General features: G+C 36.3%; 1 protein-coding gene and 1 long non-coding RNA gene across 3 annotated transcripts in view; both read right to left on the reverse strand.

Moving 5' to 3' along the window:
• Positions 1 to 945, reverse strand: part of LOC145277898 (beta-1,3-galactosyltransferase 5-like) — a 63,118-nt gene extending 62,173 nt beyond the window's left edge. Inside the window, exon 1 of the mRNA XM_080129896.1 lies at positions 924 to 945. The gene's annotated coding sequence lies outside the window, so the exon portion shown is untranslated. The remainder of the gene's footprint in view (positions 1 to 923) is intronic.
• The window catches only part of LOC145277899 (uncharacterized), a 246,078-nt gene that overhangs the window by 189,958 nt on the left and 43,026 nt on the right, over positions 1 to 13,094 (reverse strand). The window lies entirely within an intron of this gene.

A 13,094-nucleotide genomic window follows, 5' to 3' on the forward strand; every position in this document is an offset into this window, starting at 1 on the left:
ATTTTTGAAATACGATATATCTTTCCGTCATTGTTATGTGCATCATACAGAAGTTTTCTTATTTTTTCTGTATATTAATAGAGAAGAATTCTGGACAAGCACCCAAAAAAGTCATATTTAAACAAATTGTGCACATGACATTTCGAGTTGATTTTTCTCTAAGTCCTCCACCTCGGCAAGAGTCGTTAAATAGACAGAACCATATTTTCTTTTGAAAAGTTTATAGCTTTTTTTAACACTCGTTTTGCAGGTGTTTTTGATTGAAGTTGAAGTGTGTGGAAGGCGATGGGTAGAGATGTCTTTCTGTTGCTCTCGTGCAAACTGCCCATAGACATTTTGTAACGTAACACGGCGCGAAAAAACTTCCTTAAATAATCTTCACTGAAAAGAGAAAATCGGGTTTATTGCGATTTTATTAATGTGTGTCGCGGTTGAATAAGATGATACAATATTCCCCACACACACACATTAATATAGACACGCATGTACACATATGCATACATCCCTCAAATAAAGAAAACAGAGAGATTGGCAAGTTATTTTTATACATAATTGTTCAACAATAGCCAAATTTGGTGTGTGTGTGTGGGGGGGGGGGGTATTTATTTTTTATAAAATCAAAAACTCAACAGAAGTGAAAAGAAAAACAAAGACGAAAATGAAAATCTCTAAATTCTAACTGCAGGATCACACGACGTGGCTAAAATTTCAAGGCATTGAATGTTAGCAGTTAAATAATTTCTTCTTATGCGCCGGAATATAAAGGTGAAAGCAAAACAAAGTTCAAATCGTCGAAATGCACTTGAACGCACCAGTTCTAACGTCATTTCTATCGAGCCGACAGCCGTTAAAACACCACATAATATATTTAAAAGGAAAGAACCTTAAAAGAAATAGAGAATGAAAATACAATCGCCACCAACCTGTCAATTGGGTTAAATCCATATAAGGAATATTAATTCACATACGATGACCTCATGTCATCTAACTGTTTTTTGTTTGTTTGTTTTTGTTTTATATATATCCTTAATGAAGAAGGATATCCGCGACTCACAAAAACTTGAGGCCTTGAGCAAAAATTAAGCAAAATCCACGATTCGCAAAAACACGAAGACCTCGTGTTGCAGAGTTCCCCCGTGGTGAGATGCGTACTTCCAATTCGAGCTGCACTAAGGTCATGTTATTTCTGTTCGAAATAAAATATCTTTCTATTTCTCTCCGTTAGTTCCGTGAGTTAGCAACTCCAAAGTTAAGACCTAGACAGTGGATTCATTTCAAAACGTTCTTTATACGTTTCTTTCATTTGCCTTTTCCTGTTCGTCAGACATTACGCGTTTCAACGCGCTTCATTTCCGCTTCTTTCTTTACCCTTTGCGACGTTAACACGAGGAGACTTTTTTTTTTCATTTTCATTGCCGCTTCAGAAGTAATTTTTTCTCTCGAGTCATGTCTCTGCACGACTTTCCGCTCACGCCAGTGAAACGTTGATTGACCAAATTCGATTCTCTGCTTTAAAGTTTCCAAAAGCTACATCTGCTTACGTGACAGCGAAATAAGACAATGGCGGTGTTTAATTGCAATGTGATCTAGTGACACTCGGTATTAGGAATGTTACTCTATATAAACGCATACATACATACATACATATATATATATATAATTTCATACATAAACGCATATTTACACATATACGCATATATATATACGTATATATGTACACACACATATGTACACGGACTGTTTCGCAATACCACGACTTTTCTGTGCGGCTAAACACGCATCACTTCCAAGCCAAGGATCGAATTTAAATAATCTAGCTTATAGTCGTCATATTTAATATGTAGATCGATACGCTCGTGAACGATATCTACATTGTCTATAAGAAGCTCCGCCAGATGATCTTAATGGAAAAGTTTAAAAGATGCATCCCCGACGAGGTAAAAGTCTTCCTAAATGAACGTCAGATCATGTAACCCTCACTCGAGAAGGTGGTTAGGACTCTTATTTCTCTAGAAATCTCGGCTCGTGTTGTCTAATCTTTTCTGAGGTTGTTACATGAAATCTGGTATGCTGAAAGCGAATATCGAAACAGCAGCCAGGAAGAAAGACAAACTCATGTAGTCTATCTACAGAAGCTTAATTTTCACAAAATTATGTACAAAAATGTTTTTACAATTCTCATTCAATTCGTAGTAAGTTTTTCCAAAGTCTCAAATCTCTTCACGGACAGCGACAGACGGTTGGATGAGGAAGATGGAGGGGCCCCTGTCCAGGTAACAGCGGGTTTATACGATCTGTTCTCCCCGAATTCAACAAGCAATCTGTTCAATTTTAGAGCGTATCGACCCGATGTGGGTGGGGTGGAAGTCTCCCCAGCCAATCAAATCACGCTAAGCCCCAACGATCTGAAACCCCATTCAAGACTAAAAATCCCATAACCTCGAGGTCATCAGCCATCACTCAGCCAGTACAATATGTTCATCTAACATCCTCGCATTTCCTGTTATTGAGTTTTTCCCAAATAACAAAATATCTCAGGTCTTCCAACAAAATAAAAAAAATATATATATATATATATATATATATATATATCCATTTTGACAGTGAATTAAAATATATCTATATTTATCTTCTCTATCTTAAATCCTCGGGTTATCTGGCGTCACTCGGGAAAAAGCTGTTTCAGCGTAGTTCTAAAGCTCCTCAATGGGAGATTACGTTACAATCCCCATAGTCTATGAAATGGCGACCTTGACCGAGAACTTTAATACAGGTCCGGAAGGTGTGATAATCATCTATAAAGCAAGCGCTCACATGTTTGTGTCTTGTGTGGCTGTACGTAAAAACGATAACAATAACGAACTTACCTACAGGTGGGATCGGAAAGAGACGCCATGAATATAGATTGAATTTTTATACCAAACCCCAATCACATGTTTACGGGTCATATGATGGGGGGGATGGATAAAAACGATGGGAGAAGTGGAAGAGAAGGGGAGGAAAGAAAAATAAATCAACAGGTATTTTTATTTTTGGAAGGGGGAGGAAAAATCGGCAACTGAAGTTATTTCAGCAAGCTATTTTCAGCCATTTTTTAGTCGTTTCCAGGTGACTTTTGCTAACAGCGCCATTTTTTCAGTCACTTTTTTTTCTTCACTTAATTTACTGTAAAAAACCAATGACTGAATCGAAGTTTGATTTGAAGCTGATACTCGAATTTGATTGTTGACTCGGTCGAAAGGGTCGAGTTGACGTGCAACTTCTGCGAAGTAAAAAGGATACACACGGTGATTCCCTTGACATTAGCTGGAAACGCCTTGAGTGTATATCAACAATTTAGTGCTGCCTGATTTGACGGCAATTAAAAATGCACTGTACAAGGTAGTTGCCATGGATCTGTATACAGCTTATGAGAAATTCGCTTCGAGGAGACTCATGCCACGAGAAACTGTGGATGTTTTTGCTTTTGTTTGTTTCTTTTTGTTTTTTTTTTGTTTTGTTTTTTTGTTTTTTTTTTTGCAGACCTGAAAAAATTTGCTATCCTGTTTGGTGGTGGAGTATTTGAACAGACAAAGGCGTATACGTTTGTGGCCAGCCTTCCAACCCGTGGAAAGCAACTGCTGAGAGCCCCCACCAGCATTTCAGCAACGCCATGGAACACTTGCTGGAACACGCTCGAGCGATTATCAGAGATGAAAAGGACCAGGGGAAATCAGTTGTGATGGCAACGCAGACAGCCCAGAATAGTACAGTGACGACTCCTAGTCTGAGCCCTGTGACCAATGGGAGATGTTTCCGCTGCGGTCGACGGGGTCATTTCGCGAAAAGTTGCACTGACAGGAAGTGGGGACGCACGCGCGCTGTTTCCAATATAGCGGTTTGGACACCTAGCCCAAAACTGTGCGAGAAATGCATTAAAGCACAGGACGTCAGCCCCGCTCTGTTCCTCAAACAAGATGTAAGTGAGGCGCAACAATATATACGTAAACCAATGCTTAGCTCTCCTTGACTCATAGTAAATGCCAGATTGTGTCGAACCTGAAATAAGAACAAAATCACCACAAGCATGCTGCGAAGCCGGAACTGTGAAGATCCATACAGACTCCGGTGTGGCTGCGGAAATCAATGTGTTGGTGACGCAAGGGGATTTGCTGGGGTTCGACTTATTGCTAGGATATGATTTCATTAAGGCACTGGGGGAATTGTCATTGAACGAGATGGGAGCGTGCCCTTTTTGGAAACCCAAGAGCATGCCGTGGCCTGATTTCAAGGTGGACTACAACCATCGCCAGAAGGCCTGAACTGCATCATGAAAGTGGACGGAGGGAAGGGCGCCAACTGAACTTAAGAATGTTGTCGCAGAGTACTCCATACCTGACGAGACTCGTTATGAATATGAGCAAGAACTTGAGGCATGGATCAGATATGGATGGTTGACCCCACCCCACCTTGATGAAAAGCTTGGACCTCCCAAAGGTCCAGTACCCTTAATTACGATGGTCCAGCATAATAAGTCGAAAGTAAGACTGGTGCTGGGCTATCGTGGAGTCAACAAATACATTAAGGCTTACACTGCTGATGCTGACGTGTGCACCAGCAAACTGAGGGAATGGCGCCAGAAAGGCTCTAATGTGTCGATATTAGATTTGCGGAAGGCCTATTTGCAGGTGCGAGTGGATGAGACGTTGTGGCCGTTCCAGACAGTGTGATTTCGGGTTCAGAGGTACTGCTTGACACCACTTGGCTTTAGTCTGAATGTAGCACCGCACATCATGAAGGCTATTGTGAATGTGGTGCTGTCACAGGAAAAGACCATTGAGGGCGCAACTTCAGCCTACATTGACGATGTGTACGTCAATGAGGGGGTACAGCTCAGTTCGGCCTGGGTTGCAAGGATCCTGAATGTCTGAAAAATGGAGCACGCGTATTGGGGTTGGACATCTGAGGAAGAAGGCAATCTATGATGGCAGTGGGATTCCAGGGATTCCAGGGATTCCTGATGTTATTACACGACGTGTGGGAAACTTGTTGATCATCTACCAGCATGTGATTAGCTCCGTGCAGCTGTGGGCACTATTAAACGTAGAGCGAATTTAGTGACCACAAATTGGAACGATGTACCTAATAATGTCCTTCTAACTTTAATGATAACGGGAACTCTGTAGAGAGAATGAGAAGAACCCTGCTCGTAGAGAGTGGTGCGTCAATAGTGAGTTCATCGGCGTTGGGAGTCTCATTAGAGAGGAAATGTGTTCGAGGACGCATGTTAGTTGCGACCCATAAGTGATACTCAGCACATCAACCTGGCGGAATTGAACGCTATTGTAAAAGGTGCTGACATAGTAATAAAAAAAATGTAACTGCACACAGATTCTCTCTGTCTACCACTGGGTGTCTGACACACTTTCGGGATGAAACTAAGGCATACTTAGGCGGCCAGTGAAATGTTGATCCGACGAAGACTAGATACGCTGAAGAGTCTGGTCTCTGAGCATGGGCTATTGGCAAGTGTAACGCTGGTAACATCACACTGTAATCGTGCTGACCAATTAACCCGTGTGCCTCACAAATGGTATGAAGTCGTGAAAATGGGTGTGGAGCACACATGTTCGATCTTGTGCAGTTGCAATTAGCGCGATTAGCCCATTCCAAATAAAGGAGATTCATGCACAGAACGGACATCCAGGTATCAAGATAACCCTGTATTTTGCGAGGCGCGTGGGCCTACCAGTGACAAGGGCAGATGTCAGGCAGATCGTCAAACACTGTGGAGCATGCCGGTCTATTGATCCTGCACCAGAGTAATGGTAGAAAGGGCGATTGGAAGTTAAGGACATATGGAAACAGGTGACGATGGATATTACCCATTATAGTAGTAAGCCCTTTTTAACTCTTATTGATTGCGGACTTACGCGTTTTTCAGTGTGGAGACAAATGACCAGGCAGGACTCGGCAAATGTCATTTGCCAATTATCATCCATCTTTTCTGAGCAAGTATATATCCGACAAAGTTAGACACGATTAATCAACCGAGGATCACATCATTCTACATAAAAAAGAATATAAGATATCAACGGACCTGAGAATCAAAATAAGGAAAAGAATATGCTGTTGTCATAGCCCTAGTTATCAGTTAAACATTCTGATAAACACAATGACACCACACCAGTACCTGGATTGTTGGGTGTGGATTCTTTTAAAGTTTTAGATACCATGAATTCAGTGAACTGTGCTTAAGAGAATGTGTTTCAGTTGGTGGCATTCCTAGTTTTAAGTTGAATAAGATAAATATGGTAAAATAGTCCCAAAAATGGAGGTTTTTATTAGCCCTAAAAGAGCCCTTGGGGCACACCCAAGAATTATCGCAAAGTATAGACAAGCAAAATTATATAGAAATCAGTTATTTACAACTTTTCAGAAAATTTTATAAAAATCCAAGACATCAATTTTTTTTATTAAGCACAAAAGTGTCAATTTTAGCCATTTTAACCCGAAAGACACCTCTAGTGGAGGCAACGGAATATCATGCAAACAGACATACATACATATATTTATATATCGGTATCTAAATATTTTCGACCAAAATTGATGAAAAAGCTTGCCCTATCTCGGAATACCCATGTAAAATTTCAAATATTTAGACCAGAAATTGTCCGAGTAATTTGGAAGAGACCGCAGAGGTCAATTTTTTTTTTAAATTTTGACCCCTATTATGTCCCCTTAAAATTTGTTTTGGACTCAAATCAAGTTATTCAGTTAGATACATGTCCAAGGAACCTATATCTAAAATTTCAAGTGCATAGACCCAAAATTGTCGGAGGAGTTTGGTAGAGTTCTCAAAGGTCAAATCGTTGAACTTTGACACCTTAATCACCAAATTTCTGGCCAAAAACCGATCACATCGATTTTTCCAAATCTCAGTACCCTGTATATCAAATGTACACAGACATACAGATACACACAGACTCGTTCACTTTTATAGATAGATAGATAGATAGATAGAGAGAGAATGAATGACAAAAGTCTATATTCCAAAGTTCATGATGTTGACCATCTTATAACTTATTCCTTTAATTCAGTTCAAATTTACAATTCTTGGCAGTATCTGTTTCGTAGCACAAAATCAATCACTTAATTTTTATATCAATTAGTGAATCTATTTTGCCTTTAACTCCTGAGAAGAAATAGCAACAATCAATCCATCAAAAGGAAATAAAGTGCGTTTTCCCATGATTAAAATCCGAAAATTGGAGAGAAGCTGTAAATACCTTATAATATTTCCATTACGCCATTTTGAATTATATATATATATATATATATATATATATATATATATATATATATATATATCGGACATTTAAACATACTTCACTAATATCTGAAGGAAAACGTGCCAAGCTTTACCATCGCCCTGACACATAAAAAACAGAAAAAAAAGCTGTATTTTCATGATGAAATTTCTGTTATGAATCGAAATATTAAATTTCATTTTAATAAATGTTTGTTTATTGAACGAGATTCTGCACTTGCTTGGCTTTAAACCGTTAAATTTTTGAATTTTGTATTCCATATCAAAAGTGCTTACTATAGATAGGGAACTTCCTATTACTGTGTGTGTGTGTGTGTGTGTGTGTGTGATGTTATGTCTGTAAAAGATAGTGCAATATCTGTAGTATAACTCAATGCGTAACAGAACAATAATAAAAGTTAAAAAAAAAAGAAAAAAAGCCACAAAAAATTTAGCCAAGTCTCATTATAGCTTTATTTCAACTCACTAGAACCATATCAAATGACCAAGCTGGTTGAATGATGCCGTCGGACTGAAAAAAAAGGGGAGGGCCATTTTGTTGGGTTTAATCTAGGGGGAATTATTTATTAAATTGTTAGGTTAATGTACTGACCAGTTAGCAATTCCCCCATTCCCGATGCGCCCCTGCCTTCTACCCCCCCTCTCTTTTGTGTGTGTATCACCATAAACTAACACCACACCAAATAAATGAGGAGGGTCAAGAAGGATGGAAAGACAGAGAAAAGAAAACACTAGCCAGACCTCTGCTGGATGAGTCCAAAGAAGACTTGGACCTTGGCAGGTTTATTGCCACCAAAATTCCAGTGAAGACCAATGGTCGCTACCAACTAGAAATCAATTGTAAGCGGCTGTTGCAATAATGCAAATTCATCTGTAAAGGCTATCAAAAGTGGTGGAGAGTAATGAACATCTGAAGAGGAGACTTTTTGTCACTCAGACTCCAGAGAACACCACAAGTTGTTCTCAAAGAGAAATCTTTGAAGATGTCTTATGGGATTACTGCTGGTGAGTAAAAAATAATAATCAATCAATCTTGATTGATACCTTATAAAATAATATTGATAAAATAATAAATTAATATTGATACAATATAAAATAATATTGATACAATATAAAATAATATTGATACAATATAAAATATGTGAAACCAAACAATATTTTATTTTTCTCAGAATCATTTGTTATTCAATATTATGAACAGCCGGTCAAATCCAAAGGCGATCAGTTACCAATTACTGTATATAAAGTAACATGCAAAGACCACCAAACAGTTTTAGGTATCACAAATTTACATATTTGTTTTCTCAAACAGTTTTAAATAAATTAATATTCTGGAATAGCAGAATTTTCTCATTTATACAAGATGGTAAAAAGTCTGACATCGCCGAGATACTGAAAACTGATACTACATTTTGATCTTAGCTAAAATGAAAAAGAACCATAAAAATATTTTTTATGATTTTGCACTTAAATGAATGGAAAAAATTTTTTTATCTATCATTGTATTATCTTTTAATCGGGGTGGGTAGTGTAGTATCGGTTTTGTTATGAAACCCTCTTCCCAGGTATTACATCCTCCTTTGGGGATAAGGTAATTTAATACCTGTTCTATTATGAGAGCATCTTTAGGGGAGTTATATAGTATATTTTCTAATGCCATGATACCATACTCGTATGCATAATTTTCTTCTTTTATGGAGGATATTCTCCCAAGTATTACCTCCTCTATTTTAAAAGAATCTGTTCTGCTGTCATGATATATCATACCGGACATTACTTGTTACCATTGGTGTAAAGGTATACAGTATATTCTCGTTTATCATGATACAGTTCTCCTGTTTGGGGGAAGGGGGTGGTCCTTACAGGCTTCTTCTCCTATGAAGTAGTTTAGTATGTTTTTATTCGTAATGATACCAAACTTCCTTTGGGGGTCAGTGTAGTATATGTCCATTCATGTCTAAAATGCCAGAAGGCTGCTGATCGAAGCAGACTAACGACAGAGCGTCTTGTTTTCTGCATGAAAAATTTGATCTAAATACACAGACCTCCCCATCTAATGGCTTAAAGGGTAAAAAAAAAAAAAAAAAAAATGAAATTCTCAAAGCATTTAACTTTTTCAGATTTCAGATTTACAACAAAGCCGTTTTTAAGATCCTAATTCAACTTCACTGAATGTACTTGTTTAATTTTTATAAGCTCATTTAATTTATAGAAAATATATGGGTTATCTCCCCTTGGTTGAGAAGTCAACCAGAAGAGAAAAATATAGGGTAAGATTGAAGCGTGAACTTTGAAGAAACGCCTGGAGCAGAACAATGTTGAACACTGATAGAAGCAGACTATAACGACATGGTGTCTTGTTTTCTACATGAAAAAGTTTGATCTGAGCAAAATATGCAGATATGTTCACCTCGTGCAATTGCAGACTTTGATCAAAATTTGTCTTTTTTCAAATACTTTAACATCAACCGTTAAACTCAATGATACCAACCAACGAGCATAATAATTTTTGGTCCAAATTCCATTTATGAGAATGCCTACTGGACCCGAAGCAAACTGAACATAGGTCATAGATGAGATAGTTTTTTTCCCTGTTAACTGAAGTATGGCTTTGGTCCTGTGCAGTTCTAGGAGGTCCATCTTCTTAGGCATTCTTTAAGAAAGGGTTAGTTTATTCCTAATCACTTTAGGCTCCCCTAACGGGGAATGCCGATGGAACGTCCCAGGCATTTTTGCAGGCCAGAGTGCTCTCATGCTAGGACGCTGGCTGTTCAAATCCAATTTTCTGACCCTTGTGTCACATCATTCAGCCATGGAAGGGAGATAAATATAGAGTTCAAGCCCCGTTGATACTATTATGTTCAAATACTGTCAGGAAAATCATTAACCCACAATGTTCACCCTAGCTATGTGCAACGTAGTTAGTGATATTATATTAGATACAGAAAGATAGCAAAGGAGAGTTGGAGTAAAATTCTGGGTCATTTTAGGCAATATTATTTTAAGCAATATTATTTTAGGCGATATTATTTTAGGCGATATTATTTTAAGCAATATTATTTTAAGCAATATTATTTTAAGCGATATTATTTTGGGCAATATTATTTTGGGCAATATTATTTTAAGCGATATTATTTTAGGCAATATTATTATTTTAAGCGATATTATTTTAAGCGATATTATTTTGGGCAATATTATTTTAAGCGGTATTATTTTAGGCAATATTATTTTGAAGTGATATTATTTTAAGTGATATCATTTTAGGCAATATCATTTTAAGTGATATTATTTTAAGCAATATTATTTTAAGCGATATTATTTTAAGCACATAAATAAGTGAATATCTTGTCGACTTTTAAATAACTTTTTTTTTAGACAAATACATTCCGTCATCTACTTACGACTGTTATTATTTATGTCGTAAAGTGTTTTGAAATAAGTCAACTTGTATTCAATTACCATTATATAAAAACAATTTTTGTATAGCACCAAAATTAGAATCTTTTTTATTTTACTGAAAATTTTTCTCTGAAACCGGATCATACAAAAAACACCTCGCCGAAATTGCAATTTCTAAGGAAACCCTCAAAAACTAGTGACTCCCCCCCTCCTCTAAAGGGACCCTACAAAATGTAAAGTAAATTATCTTTTTTAAATATCTTGTATTTATTGGATTTTACCTTCAAAATTAAATTGACCACTTTTTTTACGGATAAAAATTTTCTTTTTAATAAAACTCTTAAAGATTTTTATCACCAAGAAAATGTATATTACACGTGGGAAATGAAAGTTTCTTTAATATAGCATATTGCTATTGTTAAAAAATTTGCATAAATTTATGTTTATCAATAAAAATATAGATGACCATTTTTTTGGTCCACCAACTTCGTCAGATTGAACCTGAGAATTCATGTTCGTTCCCAAAATTCTCAATAACTACTTATTACATTTTTCTGAAATTTTGCATGAAGTTACAACTACCCAAGAGAGGAAATGTGACATTTTCAGATTTTTTATAAAAATTCTGGTTGCATCCATGAACAAAAATAGCACTTTCCGGGACATAGAATCTTATTTTCTTACCATTAGATTTTGCTGAAAATTAACCAGAAGCAAGACCACATGAATATACATCTGGAAATGTAATATTTGATCCTGGGAAAGTTCTGGGGCTTGAGCCCCAGCGTGTTTTAGGGTGAAAAATCACCTCTTGGGGCTAATTTTTACTTTTCTCTCAAAATTCATACTTGTGTCTAAATAGGGGTTTTAAATGGTACAGAATTAAAAAAAAAAATTAAGGCATCGTTGTCATGAAACGATGTTATTTAGTTGCTTCAGCCCAATGTTTTACATCAAGACAGTGGTTTAAATGAGCAAAATAGGTAACAGTTCTACGACTGGTTTTGGCTAACAGTACAAGGGAAGTAACATTTGTAGACTCAATTTTGCAAATATTGATTAAATATTCATTGATTGAACTTTAATACATGCAATTGGTTGCATGCTTGTGTACCGCAAGTCTGGCCCACTATGGAATTTTTTAAATCTTCTTACTGATGAGCCCAACAACTTGCCTGTTGGTATAAGTGTACTTTTGTTGGGCGATTTGAATTTGAATCTGGCACTAATAAAATCCCTTAATGGATCTCAACAATTTCTTCAGCGTTCAAATTACACCACTCAAATTGAAGGTGGTATATTGGACTTAATTCTTGATACAGAATTTTCTTCACCAGCATTTAGTGATCACTTTTTTTGTACTTTAATGTGTGATTACTTCATATCTGTTTTAATTCATTTACTTCATGTTGATAAAATAAAAAAAATAACATGTGATCCCCCCGCCCCTAAATTTAACATCTAGAATTTAAAAAAAAAAAAAAAAAAAAAAAACTTATACAGAAACAATATCTTGTCGTGATTATAGGGCTTTTACTAAAGTTGTTTCATTACCTTTTATTAAAAGAAATGAAAAAGGTTTTGGCTTGTTTTACACACACACACACACATATATAAGAGCAAACAGTTAATAAAACATGTTAAAAAACACTTCGAAAAAGAGTTAAAAACATATTTAATCTGAAAAGGAAACACTTGATAAGTGGATAGTCCTTAATCCGCGGAGTTTCAAAGAAATACTTTCCTTCTCATCAGAGGGTAGGAATTAGCAAAATGCGAGATGGGATTTTGCATACAAAAGTATTTGATGAAACTACAAGTAAGTCAAAGATCTTACTTGATAACAAAAAGTGAAGCAGAGGGGACGACTACTAAATATATATATATATATATATATACATATATATATATATATATATGGCCGTCGTTACTGTTTGCGTATAGGAACCCCTGCCTTTGTAAAATAAAATAAAAAAACTTTGTGTTGCTAATGTTCTAGTATAATAATGCAAGCTTAATAATATTCATTTATGAAGATCAGACTTTTATAATAATGAAAGGCTCAAACAATCTTTATATTTTCTCCATCTCTCATGTACACTCGCCCAGTCTAATAATAATCCATGCAAATATCTATATAATTATAAAACTCAAATGACCTTGTAACGATGTATGTAACCCACTTTCCGGTTTATGACATCCAGTTGCACATACGCGTATAAACATTAACCCATAACAACATAAACAAATAAATACAAATCGCTTCTTTTGCAGATTTTGACTTGCGCACTGAAATATTAATGTTATTATTTCGAAATTATTATTTAACATGGGAAGAGTGAGGTTTAAAATAACTTAAACGTAATACAGAAATGAACGATGTAAA

Source organism: Euprymna scolopes, chromosome 6 (assembly GCF_053919585.1).
Source record: "Euprymna scolopes isolate OS-2025 chromosome 6, ASM5391958v1, whole genome shotgun sequence".
Taxonomy (NCBI): domain Eukaryota; kingdom Metazoa; phylum Mollusca; class Cephalopoda; order Sepiida; family Sepiolidae; genus Euprymna; species Euprymna scolopes.